This window comes from Kryptolebias marmoratus, linkage group LG9, assembly GCF_001649575.2.
Source record: "Kryptolebias marmoratus isolate JLee-2015 linkage group LG9, ASM164957v2, whole genome shotgun sequence".
In the NCBI taxonomy this organism is placed as follows: Eukaryota; Metazoa; Chordata; class Actinopteri; order Cyprinodontiformes; family Rivulidae; genus Kryptolebias; species Kryptolebias marmoratus.
In genome coordinates this window covers 11,322,984-11,340,741 of record NC_051438.1, presented here as the reverse complement: position 1 = coordinate 11,340,741, position 17,758 = coordinate 11,322,984, and positions in this window count along the sequence as shown.

Here is a 17,758-nt window from a genome sequence, read left to right as displayed (position 1 = left end):
ATTCCTTCATGCCCTCGCCATCCTCACCTCAGACGCACGTTCCCTCGCATCAGCATCAGCATCTGGACGAGAAGTTTTCTAGGCTCTGTCTCCCCTCGCAAAATAAAAGCACCCACGTGGCTCGGATGAAACTAACATTTCCGGCAACTTTCTTTTTTTTTTCTCTCTCTCTCTCTCTCCTTTCATAAAAAAGTGTCCGTTCTTTCGCTCGCTGATTGCACAGTTATGTTATTGCTTGTGAAGTTGCTGGTGGGGATTTGCAGACATGGCTGGTGTTTCTGTTGCTGATGATGGTAACTTATCCACACACACATGCAGCGGTCATTTATCTCCACTACTGCTGATGTTATGTCATTAATCTTTATGAGCTCCTTCCTCTTCCGTGGCTCCAGTCTGAGTTAAACTGTGATTACACAGCCCGACTTTCAGAGATCCACGAGCTGGGGCTCCAGCTTGTAGAAGGTGCTCAAAGCCACTCCAGTTTGTTACTCTCCAACTCTGCATTTGTCTGTACTAAACGTGTGGTCGTTAAGCCTATAATGTTTGATTTGTCAATCCTGAACACATTACAGTTGTTGTGTGAATACACATCCTTTGTAATCAAACTACGTACGCATACTTTGTGGTATTTTAACCATTCATATATCAAAATGTTTGGCTTAATTGGGAATAATGTGCTGTGACTTTTTTGTATTTGTATCTTTTTGCACTTTTTGAAAAATTTAACTTTACTTACAAAATACTTCCCCATAGAAAAACATGGAGATCTCTTCAGTTCCTTCAAAACATTGTTTTCTGAATTCTGCTTCAGAATAATCTACTACTCTACTTTTCTTATGCTTTAGCTTTTAGCTGCTGTTTTGCTAATTTTAGCTTTTAGCTAAAGTTTGCCTAATTTTATGTTTTAGCAACAGTTTTGCAAGTTTTAGCTTTTAGCTGCAGCTTTACTACATTTAGCTGTTTTGAATATTCTTGCTTTTCGCTATTATTGTGCTTGTTTTTACCTTTAGCTAAAGTTTTTTTTTCATTTCAAGTTTTAGCTATGCTTCTGCTCATTTTTACTTTTATCTGTGTTTCTCCTCATTGGAATTTTTAGTCATCTTTTTTTTTAATTTAAACATTAAGCAATGTTTTTGTTGATTTCTGCTTTTAGCTGGTCTTGTACAAATAGAAAGGCAGGTAAAAGACAATATATAGGTAGACGGATGTTACAATATTAATGATTTTAGCTTCTGTTTTGACTGTCTATCCTTAACAACTTAGTCTATTCTTCAGTAAATGTCAGCACTCAGCATTCGCACTCCATCTTTACAAAGAAAATGCAGTTTCTCTAGTTTACACTTCCTTCACTAAAACTTAGATATATCTTTTTCCTCCTACAGATGATGACAGGGGCGATCAACTGCATTCACTTTGACAATCGTCTGAATCAGAGAGGACAGCGAGTGACAGGTGGAGACACCCGAAGGCAAAGGAAAACATTTTTATGTTGGAGTTAGGAGTCTAATGAATAATGATGCCTGAATGACAGACAGCTGCGTGTTAGTCAGCATTCAGTCGATTGTGTCACCCTACCTGTTGGCATCCTAATTTATCTTGTGCGTCCACCAGCAGCTGGCTTTGTTTTCCTGGTTTTTATTTCATTACTTGAAAATTGATTTATTTGGCCGTCCCCGTCTGTTTATCTCACTTGTTTATCAACTAACAAAATTTACATATTTTTTCATTTGCTTTTCAATTTGTCTTCGCCTGTTTGAGACCCATCTTTCATCCTTCCAATATGTATGCCAGTTTTGCTTTTCCTAACACATTTTCTTTCTAATCAATTCAGTTTTATTTATTTTTTGTTGTTTTTCAAAGCACAAATTTACAATGTGGGAGAAAACTGATTGTGGGTGAAGAAAAGTCCAAACATCCAATCAAATGTTAAAATGGACTAACCTGGAGGCCCAAATGATCTGTATGATACGTATGCAGTGAATTGTTGGTTTAGACTATCCATCCATCCATTTTCTTTAACCACTTCTCCATTCCGGGTTGCGGGTAGCTGGTGCCTATCCCCAGCAGTCACTGTGCGAGAGGCGGGGGACACCCTGGACAGGTCACAAGTCCATCGCAGGGCCACATATAGACGAACGAGACAAACAACCATTCACACTGTCACTCACACCTAGGGGCAATTTTAGAGTCATCAATTAACCTAACATGCATGTTTTTTGGTCTGTGGGAGGAAACCGGAGTACCCGGAGTAGACCCACGTGTGCACAGGGAGAACAGGCAAGCTCCACCCAGAGAGGCCTCAGGCCGGGAAGCGAACCTGCAACCTTCTTGCTGGGAGGCAACAGCTCTAACCACTATGCCACTGTGCCACCCCCTGGTTTAGACTAATACATACTATATATTATACTACTGTATATACTAATACTATACTAAATACTTTCTCAGAATTAAGTTACATCACAATACAAAAGAGAATAGGAGTATTACTCTTCATCAATGACTTAGTTTGTAAAAAAAAACAATATGGCATAATGGTTGGTTGTCTTGATTGTTTTGATAAATAGTTGGATTGTTAGCTGGTTAGTTGGCCAATTTGTTGGCTGTTTGAATGGGTGTTTGTTTGTTTAGATGGTTTATTGGTTGGCTGGTTGTTTGGTTGTCTAGATTTGTTTTTAGCTAGTTGGTTAGGTAGTTGGCTGGCTGGCTGGCTAGTTGATTATCTAGGTTGGTTGGTTACTTAGTTGGTTGGTTGATTAGTTGTTTAGTTTGTTGGCTGTTTGATTGGTTGGTTGTCTGGGTATTTAGTTGGCTGGTTAGGTGATCGGATTGTTGGTGAGTTAGTAGGCTTGTTAGATACCAGCTTTCTTTTTCATCTGGTTGGTTGGTTGGTTACAGTCTATTGTACCAATATGCAAGACATCTAATAAAAAGCAGCAAAACCAAACTAAACATATTATAAATCTTTGGGACATTTATATGTATATATTAAAGACAAAAATGTATAAAAATGCCCTGCTTCAAATCTACAATCTTGTGTATATATTTTCACGTGTACAAATTGTATGCCTTCATTTTTGCAGCAAGATTACAGCATTGTGAAGAGGCAAACTACAAGCAACAGTACATTAGACCTAAATGCATTAAGTAATAACTATATACCTTATAAATATCAATAGAAACTTTTTTTCAGTACCAAATTTGGAGCCTCACACAGTAATGCCAGTGGAAGCACCATTTCAACACAAACATATTTTGATGATGTCATGTTTCAAGTAAAGTTCCTCCACTGATGCACCATTAAAGAGAAACATTCTTCCCTGCACAGTGATTCACTGTAATGTGACAAATAGATATGTCACGGGACTTCCCATGAAATGGACAGGGATAAATCTCTCCTAAATGACTGTGACGGCTACCATCTGCAGGAAGAACGTGTAGGAATTATTATGGGGAAGATGCTTCGTCCCATGAGCCAGCTGCCTTGTCTCTCCATAACTGTTGTGTCTACTTGTGAAACAGCTAAAGTGTTTTCCGTTGTCTCTCATCAGATATGAACACAAAAGGCTTTTAGCGTGCGCCTGCAGTTGTACTGTTTGGACACTTTATGGTAGTTTCCCCCATGTGTGAATATTATGTCCATAACTAAATTCCACTAAATATTTCTCATCCTTTTACTTGTTGAACTCAAGGCTAGGTGAAGTTACTCCTTAAATGTTTACGCAATTTCTATGTTTGTCTCATTGCTAAAGTTTGTTTCAGCCTTGTTTTTTTTTACTTGATGGCATCTCTTTAGTCTCTGAAGAATTGTCTATCCACAAAAGAATAATTAATAAGCTTAAAAAAGAAACACTCATAGAGCATGGCACAACATTCTGTTTGGGACTGGGAGCAGAAAACAACTTTAAGGACCAGTAGTCACAACTCGGGTGCATCAGTGATTAAAAGTAAACCCTCACAGGATTAAAACCTCTAGCTCAGACATCCTTAACAGTACGTGTCATTTTCTTCCTAAATATACACATGGTTTACCTGTGTTGTGTTTTCTTACTTTAGACATGTTAGTAGAAGAATTGTTCTGCTTTAGGAGACATTTTCTTCTTGAAACAGAACAATTGAACTGTTCCAAATGTCAGAAGTTACCTACATTAAGTTGTAAAGGTCTTATTCTTCACCCTTGGTTTCTTCTTGGTTCTGTAGCCTTATAACTCAGAATTTAAACGTAGATTTTATTGTGAAACAAAAAATAAGACATAAAACAAAAATTGATTTGCTCGTCTGTCATGACAAAACTGTTGCAGGTCCAAGTTGGATTGACGATGCTTTTGTACAGCCAGCTTTACATCACACCAAAGTTTCTTAGTTGGACTGAGGTCTGGGCTTTGACTGGACCAATCTAGGACATTTCCCGATTTGTCCTTAAACCAGTGGAGTGTTGCTTCAGTGGTGTGTTCAGGGTCATTGTCCTGCTGGAAGATGAACTTCCATTCCAGTCTCAAATCTCTGGAAGAGCCCAACAAGTTCCTCTGAAAAATTCTTCTGTGTTTTGCTTCATCCATCTTTCCTTTATTTATGACCTGTTTCCCAGTCCCTGCTGATAGGAGACATCACCAGAGGATGATGCTGCCACTACCATGCTTCACTGTGGAGTTGGTGTTCTCAGCATAATGAAATCTTAGGTTTGTCCCATGACATGGTGTTGTTCCTGATGGCAAAAAAGGAAAAATTTTAGTCTGATCTGACCACAGAACCTTTTTTCTCATGTTTGGGGAGTGTCCAAAATGCCTTTTGGCTAATATCAAACAGTCTGTCATATATTTTTTTCTTCGAGAAAGGGCTTTTTTTCTGGCTAATCTTCCATAAAGCCCAGCTCTGTGCAGCTTGTAGTGGTCCTATAGACAGATCCTCCCATCTCTGCAGAGCTGCCCAGTTCCATCAGGGTTATTTTTGGCCTCTTGGTCACTTCTCTGATTAATGCCCCAGAGCGTCAGTCAGTCCTCTCTTGGCAGGTCTGTGGCATAATCTTCCTGTTTTCTAGTAACGGATTTAATCGCACTCCGTGGGATGTTCAGGGTCTCTGATGTTCTTCAGTACTCCTGCTCTAATCTGCACTTCTCCAGAATTTTCTTTCCGACCTGCACAAAGAGTTCTTTGGTCTTTGTCTTCGTGCTGTCGTTTCCTTAATTTCATCAATCGGTAGTACTTTCAGTCAGTCCGTTCCTTATAATCAGACTGAAAAATCCATTAAAATTCCAGATTGTAAGGCAACAAAAACAGAGACAACTAAGGTGGGTTAAATATTTTTGCAACCCTCTGTGTGTGGGGGGGTCAATCAGGAATAAAACTTTAAAACTGCTCAAATCATTGCGTGTTCAGTGAAATGTGTAGACTACTAACAATGTATCCAATGAAAGGTAACCGGCTAAATTTATCAGGATTGGTCCATTCTGATGGTGAGAACAACTCTGGAAATACGGTGAAGATTTCAAAAGAGCATGCCGTTGTTTTCTACAAGGATTTGGAGGGATTTAAATTTTAGTGTAGATGAGAGGGAAGAAAAAAAAAGAATAATCCAATTGAAAATAAGCTGCTTACTATCTCAATTTTAGCATCTTTTTGCTTTTTCTTTGGCTAGTTGCCTCTTGAATGACTGCAAGTTTATTTAGGCATCAAAGTAGGGGAATGTCTTGACTTCCTTGAGTAACGTTTTTGTTGATGGAGTGTTTTTTTTTTATTATTATAGACACTGACATGAGGTTATTTTCTTTAAAAAGGCAAACTGACAGGTTGATCTGTTGGTACTTAAAGTATCCTTAGCTATCTGATCTGAAGAGTAAATTTGCATGACATCACCATTTATCTCTAACCACAGACAATTACACATCTGCCTCCCGTCCTGTGATCATCAAACTGGCATTGATCCTTCTTTTATCAGAGATCATCTTTGGCAATAGGCAAATTATATGGCCGTGCTTTAATAACGCAAACTTCATCTTCTACAAGATTAATTATCCCCCGCTGCCAGAAGGCGGTTGATCTCGTCTTCGCCCGTATTTCTGTGTTCTCGTCTCTTCTCAGAATATGTCATGAATGGACAAATTTAACAAACCTTTCAGAAAGTACTCACTGGATGTACACCTATAACTGGTTAATCTTTGGAGTAAACAGTTACAAAAACCCACTAACATGGCTACAACTGAGGTTTACAGATATTACTGTGGTAGTAGGTGTAAGTCATTCTCAACACATACTCTGAGCGTAATGTCTCATGACGTCGCATGCAATTGCACATAAAATTATTTTCAACCAAAACGACTACAGCTTCTCAACATAAGATGATTTTACTTTTCCCTTAGTTAGTAATTCTAATGTTGGCTGTTCAGCGGGCCTTCTGGTACTATTAGAAAGTTTTTTGTACCGTTAGTTTAGTATTGTCATGTTTTAGCTTATTTAGCCTTCCTGTACATTTAGTTTATTTTAGTTTACTTTATCTTAGCTCATATCTTAGCCTGATTGTTGTTTAGTTCAGCTTTAACTTTACAATTTTATTTAGAGTATTTTAGCTACTATTTTGACTGTTTTAGCTCATGTTTAGATATGTTTAGTGTCATGATTTCATTTAGATTATACATGATTGATCTGTATTTGATTATGATGTTTCTTTGTACCTCTGTATTTGATTATGTATGTACCTGATTCTTGTTTATTTGATTCTGTTGTTGTTTCTGTGTTGTAAAGCACTTTGGATCCCCTTGCTGCTGAAGAGTGTTATATAAATAAATTACACTTCACTTCACTAAAACTCTAGCATGAAAGGCGGCAGGCGATATGCATTCCTTCAACGAACGCTAGGCCTTTAACTGACTGAGCGTTTGCCCGTGGGGCAGGAAAAAACAAATGTTTCCCTCTTCTGACCCCAGAGAGCCTACCTGCCCTGCCCGAGGTCAGCTGGGGGCAGCTGTTAAAGCTGACAGCAGCAGAGACAACTGAGAGCTCATTTTCATGGGCGGGGTGGACCCGCCAGGGCTGGAAGTCTTCCTATCATATCAGAAAGCCCAGGGTTACCTCTCTCAGGCACAGCTGTGGGACTTTACGGTTTTCCCTCAGCCGTCACACAAGCCAACCACCTGGGACTCTAAAAGGCAGATAGAGTCTGCAGTCTGTCCGCCCTGTCAAGTCCCTGAACTAGAAATCTAGGGGAAAAAAAAAAAAAATATATATNAAAAAAATAAATAGGATGCTGAAGTATTTCCATGGGTGACACTGAAAAAAAAAAAAAAAAAGTGCAATGGCATCTTGACTGGAGAAGCAGCGCTTCAGGAAAAATTAGTCATGGTGAGGAATCTTTGTCATTACCAGCAGATTAGTTTCCACTTGTCTGCTTCCTGCTGCAATTCCTCCCCTTGTTCCTCTCATCGTCTTCACTGTCGGCGCTGTACTTGGACTCAACCTGATTTATTTATCTTCTCCACACTGCTGTGTAGCAATTCATTAATTGGTAGAAATATAGTCTGACCTATGACGAATTAAAACTGCATTTTTAGGAAAAAAAGAAAGAGCTGAACTTTGTTTTTGCACGAATAAAATGTTAGTTGCCAAACAAGTATTTACCTAGAGAGACTGAAATTTTCTGTGAAAATGCAGCGTGGATGCTGAGGGCTGAATGGCAGCTAAAGTTGGCTGAAAAAGCTGAAACTGAGCTGGTTAAGCTAAAGCAGAACACTAGGTAAAAACTAAAAGTACCAAACAAAAGAAAAGAAGCGAAAGGCTATCTCAAAGCTAAAAGTAACAAAGCCTAACTGTTAGAAGCAATGGTTTCAAAAGGTGTATCAAAAGGCCACCCAGAAGCTAAAGTATCTAAATGCTGGCTAAAATCTAAAAGTAGCAAAAGGTTAGCCAAAAGCTAGAAGTAGCAGAACAACAGCTGAAACCTCAAAGTAGCGTAAGAAGCCAAACACAGAGCCAGTACGCTGAAGTAGATTTCAAAAAGAACAATTTTTTTGAATAGATATCACTATATTTTTGTTTGTAAATATCGTTAAACATTTTAAAACGTGTAAAAGTGACAAAAACCAACGGGCATAGCACCCATCTCCTGAACGAGCTGACATTTTCATATATGAATGGGTGAAAAAGTTCAAAAAGATCAGTATTGAATATTCTTGAACATGTTGGTTAACAGATTTATCCTCCTTCAGATGTTTGTTTTTCCTCCTTCTTTGTCCCAAATCAACCATTAGCAGCAGCCTATACTGAACGTCCCATTCAAAGATGAACAAAATTGTTCATTTTCTTTCTTAACGAGAACCAAAACAGAAACCAATTCTTGTTTTGCTCAAATCTCTCTTGACTCACCAAGTGCACGTCTGGACTCTGTGCAGCAAAGGAGCAGCCATCTTCCCTCCGACTCTCCGTCTCTATCACTCCATCAGCTTCACTTTTCCGTCGCCTCTGTTCATCAGTCACTTCTCCTTTGGCCAGTCAAGTGAAACACTCTGTCCCTCGCCGCCGCGCTCCGAGAGCCCTGATCTGTTTTTATCGAGCAACTGAAGTGTGAATCCATCAAATGGCCTGGTAGATCTCATGGGATGTCTACTGTCATCAAGTCAGTCATAACCTTGGTAACGACATGTGGAGAAGGACAGAACCGGTCAACTGTGTCAGGTTTTGTGCAACCAAGTGTTGATGTGCAACAATAAGCCTTTTTTTATTTTTATTTTTATTTTATTTTATGTTGAAGTTGTTCAAGTTCCGTTAACTTCACCTCAACTTTACTACAACACTTTATAATAAAAGGCCTAGCATTCCTCGAACGACATCATATCGCCCGCCACCTTTATTGGCAGAATTTTAATTTAAGATGGCCGCCACAGCACCATCTCCTGAGATGTTAATGTTAGTTTTTTTTTTTTTTTTTTAGTTGAGGATGACCCTCAACTCCTACCACATAAACTTTACGACATTATCTGTAATTATGAGTGTGTTATAGCCACGTTTGTGTTGGTAAAGGTATGATAGCTGTAGCATCTTGATTTCACTCTAAATGTCAATCAGATGTAGACGTACAACCACTGATTACTTTCTGGAAGTTTCATTAAAAATCTGCCCAAACGTTCAAGAGATAATTTGCTAAAAGACAGACAGTGTTGACTGGAAGAGGTAATGTCAATATTTTAAGCAAAGATGTCCCGCAAAATTGAGTTAAAGCCAGTTTGTGTTGGCTAATGTTGATTAGCTGTGGCAGCCATATTGAATTGGGGTGACTCCAAAACCCAATCAGTCGTAGATGTACATCCAATGATTACTTTCTGCGAGTTTTGTTAAAATCGGTCAAGTGGTTCATGAGAAATTTTGCTAACGGACAAACGGGGTTGATGCCAATTGTTAAAACAGTTTTAAGCAAAGATTGTGTGCAATATATAGCATTAGGAGTATGTGTTGGGGATGACTCTCAGCTACAACCACACCAAATTTTAGCTCAACAGCTGTAAAACTAACTGATTTATAACCATTTATGTGTTACATAAAGTCAGTTGGCTGCAGTGCCCATTTTTAAATCGGTTGAGTTCAAAATTGAATCATTAGTAGATGTACTCACAATAAATGTTTTCTGAAAGTTTCATTAAAATCCATCCAGTAGTTCATGAGATATTTTGCTAACAGACAGTGTCGACTCCAATAGTTAATAGTAAAGTTTTAAAGGCAGATCTTGCTTAATCAGTTAGTGTTTAGCATATAGGTTGGGGATGACTCTCAGCTACTATCACACCAAATTTCACACCAATATCTGTTAAACTGGCTGATGCGCAGCCATTTTGGTGTTTGCCAAGACCCTTCAGCTGTGGCAGCCATCTTGAATGTGACTGACTCCAAAAGTTAATGAGTTCTAGGTGGTCATCCATTATCAGACATGGGCAGAAAAAACATTATTGCTCCCGCCTTCACCTTCGTCTTTGCGCAACAAAAAGCTGAATGAGTTTGTTGCGTTTGCTATCTGCAGAGAACTAACCATCTGCGTTAAATCTGTCCCACGTTCTCTTCCTCGCAGAACCGCCCTCCTTCCCCCCCTTAGAGCAGCTCGTGTCCCTTCGGCAGTTCTGCTTGAAATTCAGATGAGGGAAACGTCAGGAGAGGTTACCATCTGGACCTGGGCGCCATTTCATTCAATCTCAAAGAGGAGAGAGGGAGGAATTTCCTCCTCCAATCATCTTCGGTTGTGACGGCCACAGCGTTCCTGGAAAGCACAACCCTGGAATTATTGATGCTTATCGGATTTTTATTTTTGAGCGCAGCTGCCAGCAAATGAACCGTTTTCCTGTTTATCCATTCTGAGCGCCGGCTACTTACAGCGGTTAACGATTATAAACAAATCAGTCTGTTCTCTCTGATTCTTCACCACTTGTTCCCAATTTCAAGAGACACTTTGCCAACAGTGCCGTGATTGCTTGATCAATCCTAATAAACGTACAAAACTAGCAACATCCTACAGTTATCACAACTCATGCTCATCAATCATTATTACCACCCTACACCATGGAAGGCAGGTGACCATGAGTATGTGTGCATTTGTTTGTCTGTTAGCAAAATATCTCATGAACCAGAGGATGGATTTTATTGAAACGCTCAGAAAGTTACCAACGGATGCACATCTACGACTGATTAACGTTTGGAGTCAACTTGATTCAATATGGCCGCCACAGCTAATCATGTTAGCAAACACAAAAATGTCTCTCACTCGATGGATTTTACAGATGTCGAGCTAAAATTCGGTGTGCCGGTAGCCGAGAGTTATCCTCAACACGTACTCTGAGCGCTAATACATCGCACGAGATCTTTGCTTAAAATGTTGGCATTAGCTTATGGGAGTCAACTTTGTCTGTTAGCAAAATATCTCATGAACCACCAGATTGGTTTTATTGAAACTTTCAGAAAATAATCACTGGATGCACGTCTGCGACTGATTACTTTTTGGCATCAACCTCATGGTCACCACAGACAATCAAACTTAGCAAACACAAAAATGTCTCTAACTCAGTTAATTTTACATCTCCTGAGCGAAAAGTAAGCATGTTAGTAGTTAACAGTCATCAGTAACACATACTTCAAACTGTGACAGATTTTGCAAGATCTTTGTTTAAAATTTTGATGTGTAAGTTTCAGACAATAGGCATCCTTACTTGTTTCATTTCCTTATGGGACTATTTATCATAAATAATGCTTAAGGACATTCTGTCACAGTGTTGGCAGCAGTCACTGTTCCATTATCACAGTGTGCTGAGCTCTCAGAACATCTGTAAAACCTTATCTAAACTCATCCCCGTTTTTAAGGAATTGTCACCGTCCAAAGCGCGTGCTTGTGCACACCAGGTGATGGCATCTAAATCCATCGGCTACACTAACGTGATCCCGGGAAGGATTTTCTTGGCAGCAGCAGAATCCAGCTCATCTGCACGGTCCAGTTGACTCCGCCACCCACCCACCTACACACACACACATTTCTCCTCTTGCTGCAGGGATTAAGACACACAAATTAGCATGCACCAGTTGATTTACTCCAGACCAGCAGAGAACCCCAGTGGGGAGATAAAGGTTCAGGAGGCGAGCTCCGTGTGCTCCGAGAATAATTAGGTAATGCAGCTTTCTACAGACATTTCAGCTGAACAACCAATTACAGCCATAATGGACACTAATGTCCACGCAGTGGCTCCCGTTTCTTCCTTTTAGCTGCTATATTAACGTCTCCGAGTTAATGAATGGGAAAAAAAAACAAATAAAAACCAAAAAAAAACCCCAGCAAAAACACTAAATTAAAGCTCTAGCCATGCCTTGAATGAATGCACATCGCCCGCCACAGCCCTTTAGACAAAGAAAATAAGAGAAAATAACATGATGTGCAATCTGATGCGATATTTCAATATCCTGTGTGATTCGTTATTGCTTGAAGTTTGTGTTATCATTAACCCTCAGCTACTACCACACTAAATCTTAGCTGAATATGTGTGAAGTGCACTGATGCGGAGACATTTTTGTGTGGGCCAGTGTCGATTTGAGTCAAAAAGGCAGTCAGTTGCAGATGTACACCTAATGATTACGTTACATAAAATAAGTTGTTTTACAGACAGACAAACAAACACACGCCCACACACACACACACACACACAGACACATTTTGCCTTGGTGGTTCTTCCACATCAGAGCACTGAAGATGTAAATAGTGGGATACGAGTGATACACAGCCCCTGCTACGTAACCGAAAGGACTCCTTCCAAGAACCCTTCTCAGCACTTTTCATACGGCTTAATTAAACTCCCTCAGATATAAGCAGCTCTTTTGAAGTCCTCTAATTAGAGATTTGTGTATGATTTAAAAGATCCAAGCGGACAGAGCTGCAGGGCCCTTTTTGTTTTTGTGTAATGTGATTTTTAACCTTGTTTATACTCCCCCCCCCCCGACACACACACACACACACACCCAAACACACACACACACACTAATTGTTTTTGCTACACAAACCATCAAACCTGAACACATAAAACCTTGTCACGCGGCTCCACATTTCCTCTACTAACCAGAGTCCAACCCCTAAAGGGATAGTTCAGCTTTTTCTTTCACGTGGTGGTTGCTGGGCATCATCCTCGACGACAAAGCCTGTTTGTCTGTTAGCAAAATATCTTGAATTTGAATTAAATTCTTAGTAAGTAACCACTGGACGGCCATCTACAGCTGACTCGTTTTTGGAGTCGATCCAATTCAAGACTGCCAACGCAAAGAATCAACTTCACTCAACCTCAAAATGGCAATAACTCAGTTTTTATCAGAGAGTGAGCTGAAATTTGGTGTGTGAGTAGCTAAGAGTAATTCACAACACACTGTCTGAGCACTAAATGATTGTGAGGCTCTATGTAAAATCACACCTAACGCTACTTTCAAGGTTTGCCCAAAAACAGCTCTCAACAGAAGGTAATCTAAGAGTAAAACTCTGGCATTAAAAGGCGGCGGGTGATGTGCATTTCTGCAAGGAATGCTTTAATTCTTTAATTTCATACAATGCAGTGGCCAACATATATCTACAAAGCAAATACCTTTGTGCGATGGAGGTTCAAGAACAAGGTGAAAATGTGCCAACACTTTCCATGTAACACAAATGCAGGGATCTGTCTAATGCTTGGGGGATTACTTGTGCTGGATGTCAGCATATTGCTCAAACAGAACACTGACTCGCAGCCTAGTTAAGTGCACGCCGGAGTCCTGTGCCGACTGGTGTCTGGAGAAAATCGGTTCTATTTTAGAAAACCGCCGTGTTAGAGAGCAAATTCATTTATTCCAGGTACGGGTGCTGCGTGCGCTCCCTGGTGTTTTCTCTCGGTCACACTCCGGCGGTCTAAGTCAATATGAATTCTCCTTTTCTCGGGTTGCGCCTTAATAGACACCTGTGATGGATCTGTTTTCTTCCCCGCACACCTATTAAACCTCAAGGCTCTCCTTCTTTTACATGTTTCTGTTCACACCCCACCCGCCAAGCCAAGGGCAGCGTACCTGTTTTTAATGATGTTTGCAGATTCTGGTGCCACTGATTCAGATGAGGTTGACCCAAATGGAAGGTGGAATGGTGATGCGGGTCTCAGGGAAAGTAAACGGGGCACGAATCTTACTGGGGACAGCTAACGAGCCGGTAAAACGAGGGTAGGACAAATCATTAAACTAATTAATATTTGAACAGATTGATTCCAGCCCACTCACAATCAATGAGATTATTACGGCACCCTCTGAGCCTTTAGTCGTTGTGTTTTTTGATGTGTTTATAGCCGCACTAAATGGCCACAACAGGATATATGAAAGGCCTATAGATTCCTAGAAGGAATGCATATCGCCTGCTGCTTTTTGTGCCAGAGTTTTACACTAAAATCATCCACCGTTGAACAACGACAGTGAGCTGTTGCCTTTTTCGTCAAACCTTATTATCCCCTTGTTATCTCAAGCCAAACCACGGAAACTTCACGCTCAGAGTATGTGTTGTGAATGACTCTCAGCTACTACTACATCAAATTTGAGCTCAGTATCAGTAAATTTGACTGAGTTATAGCCTTATTTTGAGGTCAGCTGTTTGTGGCAGCCATCGTGGATTGGGTTGACTCCAAACATTAATCAGGTGGATTGGGTTGACTCCAAACATTAATCAGTTATAAAACCTACGTAGGATGATTGCTTTCTGCAACAGCGGTGAGCGATAATTACCAAATGAAACGCGTCACAGAGACGCATGAGACAGAAAATGCAAAAAAATAAAATAAATCCTACTGAGGCCCACTAACAAGTAGCAAGCTATAATTAAAAAAATGAAGATAAACTGTATCATCGGCATAATTATTTGACCCGACTAAATCCTCCTTACTCACAATTTGTGATGTTATTACATAGTTGTGATGTGTGTGTAACAGAGGTGGGGACTCGAGTCACATGACTTGGACTCGAGTCAGACTCGAGTCGTTAAAATCACGACTTGAGACTTGACTTGAAAAAATGCTCAAAGACTCAGACTTGACTTTGACTTTCATGCCATTGACTTGGGACTTGACTCGACTTGAAGCTATTTACTTGAAAAGACTTGATATTTTTTACTCAAAGTCTTAAAATTTAAAACACATTATTTATAAAGTGACGTCATTAATTAACTTCACTCATTCCGTATCAATATGCGCAGACCGTCCCTCTGTTTTTCCTCTCTCCTTATGTATGTATGTGTGCGTAGCTGCAGCACAACCAATCAAATTAACAGGATTTGGACATTAAAAAAACGCGGCGACGCTACAGAGCTCAGGGAACGAAAGACGAAATAACCGCTCGAATATGCTTCCGCGAGTAATTTCTTTTGGCTACGTAGGTTATGAACTTTCGAATAAAAAACGAACTGCAACTTGTAAAACATGCAAGAAGAGAATATCGGATGGAGATGCCACAACGTCCAACTTTGTCCGGCATTTGAAGCTTCACAAAGATCGGTAGGTGGCACTTTTCTTTTGCTGTAAGATAGTTGACTTTAGCTGACTTCGTGTTAGCATTTGTACTCCGGGTTAAATTGGTGATGATTTACCATAAATCCGGTCCTTCAAATGCTTCCACAAATAATGTGAACCGTGTTAGCTCAGGAGGCCGGTGGATAGTGAGCGGGGCTCCGGAACAGAAAGCAGATTCTGGACCTGAACTCAGGGAACAGAGTCTCTCTGTCCCATCATAATGATGAGCCGGGTCTAGTATCATCTAAGGATGGTTGGTGTATTTGAAGACATCTACGTTGGGAAATTATATTGACAATATATTGTTTACTGCAGTCAGTGCATTAAGTCAACTGTTTTTGACTTAATGCACTGACCGGCGTGACTGTCACATGTCGCACAGAACCCATTTCCAAGTAGTATAGCTTTGCTGGAAAAACAAATTTAAAAAAATCCCTTTTTTTTTTTTTGGCCATCTTTCAAAAATTTCTGTAAAAATAAAAATTGTACAATCTCACTGACCCTGAATATAACACTAAGTGGGATAGTTAACTGAGTAAGACATAAAATAATGAGCTCATTATTTTGTGTTTAGTGATTCTGACCAGCTTGATTTACACAACATGTTTTTATCAATATTGAGATGTGAAATTGGCTGTAGATTTAACCCACTTGGCCTGACAGATATTTATTTTACTATCACATCCAAAATCAAAACCACTCCACTTTATTTGCAATGATTTAGATTTTTTCATGTGGTTTATTTGTTAAAACAGAGCAAATACAGTGACTGTCCCAAATAAATTTTGTGTTTAGAATATCTGGCCCATATTTATGGAGGACTGAAACTAACATACTTAGAAATAAAAGCAGAAAAATAAATGCACCAGACCTTCCTGAGTTTACTTGTGCTAACTTCATATATACTTATTTCATTTTTTGACAACTATGATTGTTGCAGTGTTAATGTTTATTTATGATTAGGAGTAAACTGAAGTCAAATGTAATTCATGAATGGCTGTAATTTATTTTCTGACATCTGTTTACTTCTGACAGATTTGAAGAATACCAGATGAATAAGAGGATCACAAATGAACCTCAACAGCCTTCCATATCACAATTTCTGGACACTCGTGCTGGGCAGTACAGTATGAATCATCCACAGCAGAAAGCCATTACAAATGCCTTACTACGTGACTTAATTATTGGTTGTAATCTGCCCCTGTCTGTTGTGGAAAACAAGAGTTTTCGACACTTTCTGACAGTAGTCGACAGCAAATACAGCCCAATATGTCGCAGAACAATGACATCAAAAATAGAAGATCTTGCTGCTGAGAAACATTTGATGTTAAAAACCCAGCTGAGCCAGACTGATCATGTTTCAGTAACAGTGGACATTTGGTCAGACCGAAAGATGAGGGGTTTCCTTGGCATCACTGTGCACTGGATACAAAAAGAAATTGAGAGGCTCGAGGTAAAATCAAAACTGTTGGCCTTTGAGCGCTTCAAAGGCTCGCACACAGGTGAAAGAATCTGTGAAAAGTTTGAAGCTGTATGCGATGAATACAACATCAAAGATAAGCTAGATTACATTATAAGTGACAATGCTGCCAATATGCGAAAAGCATTCACTGTATGCTTTCCCTCTGAGCAAGGTGAGGAACCTGATGATAATCATCATCTTGACGACCCAGAGCTCTGGCATGACTTACCCTTGGAAGATCAGGAAACAGTCGGTGCTTCTTTGGGAAAGAAACATCGCCTGCAATGTTTTGCTCACACACTTCAGCTGGTGGTGAGAGATGGCCTGACAGAGACCAAAGTGGCATCTCCTGCCCTTTCAAAGCTATCTAAGCTCAGCTCACTACTGCACACAAGCACAACATTGAAAGATGTGTTTGAAACTGAATTTGGTGAACGGAAAAGCATCCCTGCTTCTGTAATCACAAGATGGAATTCAACAGTGAGACAAGTGAAGGCGGTTCTTCAATGTGAACATCTAAAACTCTGTGCTGTTCTTGAAAAGGCTGGGCACAAGAAGTTGTTATTCACAATACGAGAGTGGAACTTGTTGAAGGAGATGGTGGACATCTTGAAACCGTTTGAAGAAGCAACTGATTTGACAAAAGGTGAGAAAATAGTCACGATTAGTGCTGTTGTTCCATCCGTGCTGTCCCTCAATCACCACCTTGAGAAACTGAAGCCGCAAGTCCGTTTCCTGAATGGTCTGGTCAGCAGTCTCCAGGCATCTTTGAACAAAAGATTTCTTGGAATTTTTATCAGTGTGCAAATGGCAAGAGCAGAAGAAGGGATCACTGCACCCTTTTCAGATCCAGTGTACCTCAAAGCAGCTGCTTTGGATCCAGCGTTTTCTCTGTTGTGGGTGGAACACCATGTGTTGGGCAGTCAGGACATGAAGACAGAAGTGACACAAAAAGTTAAAGGTAAAGACTGTATTTAGTGTTCTTTTTCTGTATTATTTATTTATTGTCTAAAATTCTAATACAGGCTCTTTTGCCGCTGTTACTTGGATGTTTTCTCAGATCTGATCCTGGAAAATGCTGCAGATCCTGCAAAGTCGGAGCAACACGTGACTCCTGGTGATAAAGATCAAAAGGACTGTGAAGATGGAGGACTGTTTGCTGCTTATTGTAAGAGGCAGAAGAAGGATGTCCAGACAAGTCCAGCACTACAGCTAAGTCATTACCTCCATATTGCTGATGGACAGAACGCCCTCTTGTTCTGGGCAATGAACATGCACACTCTTC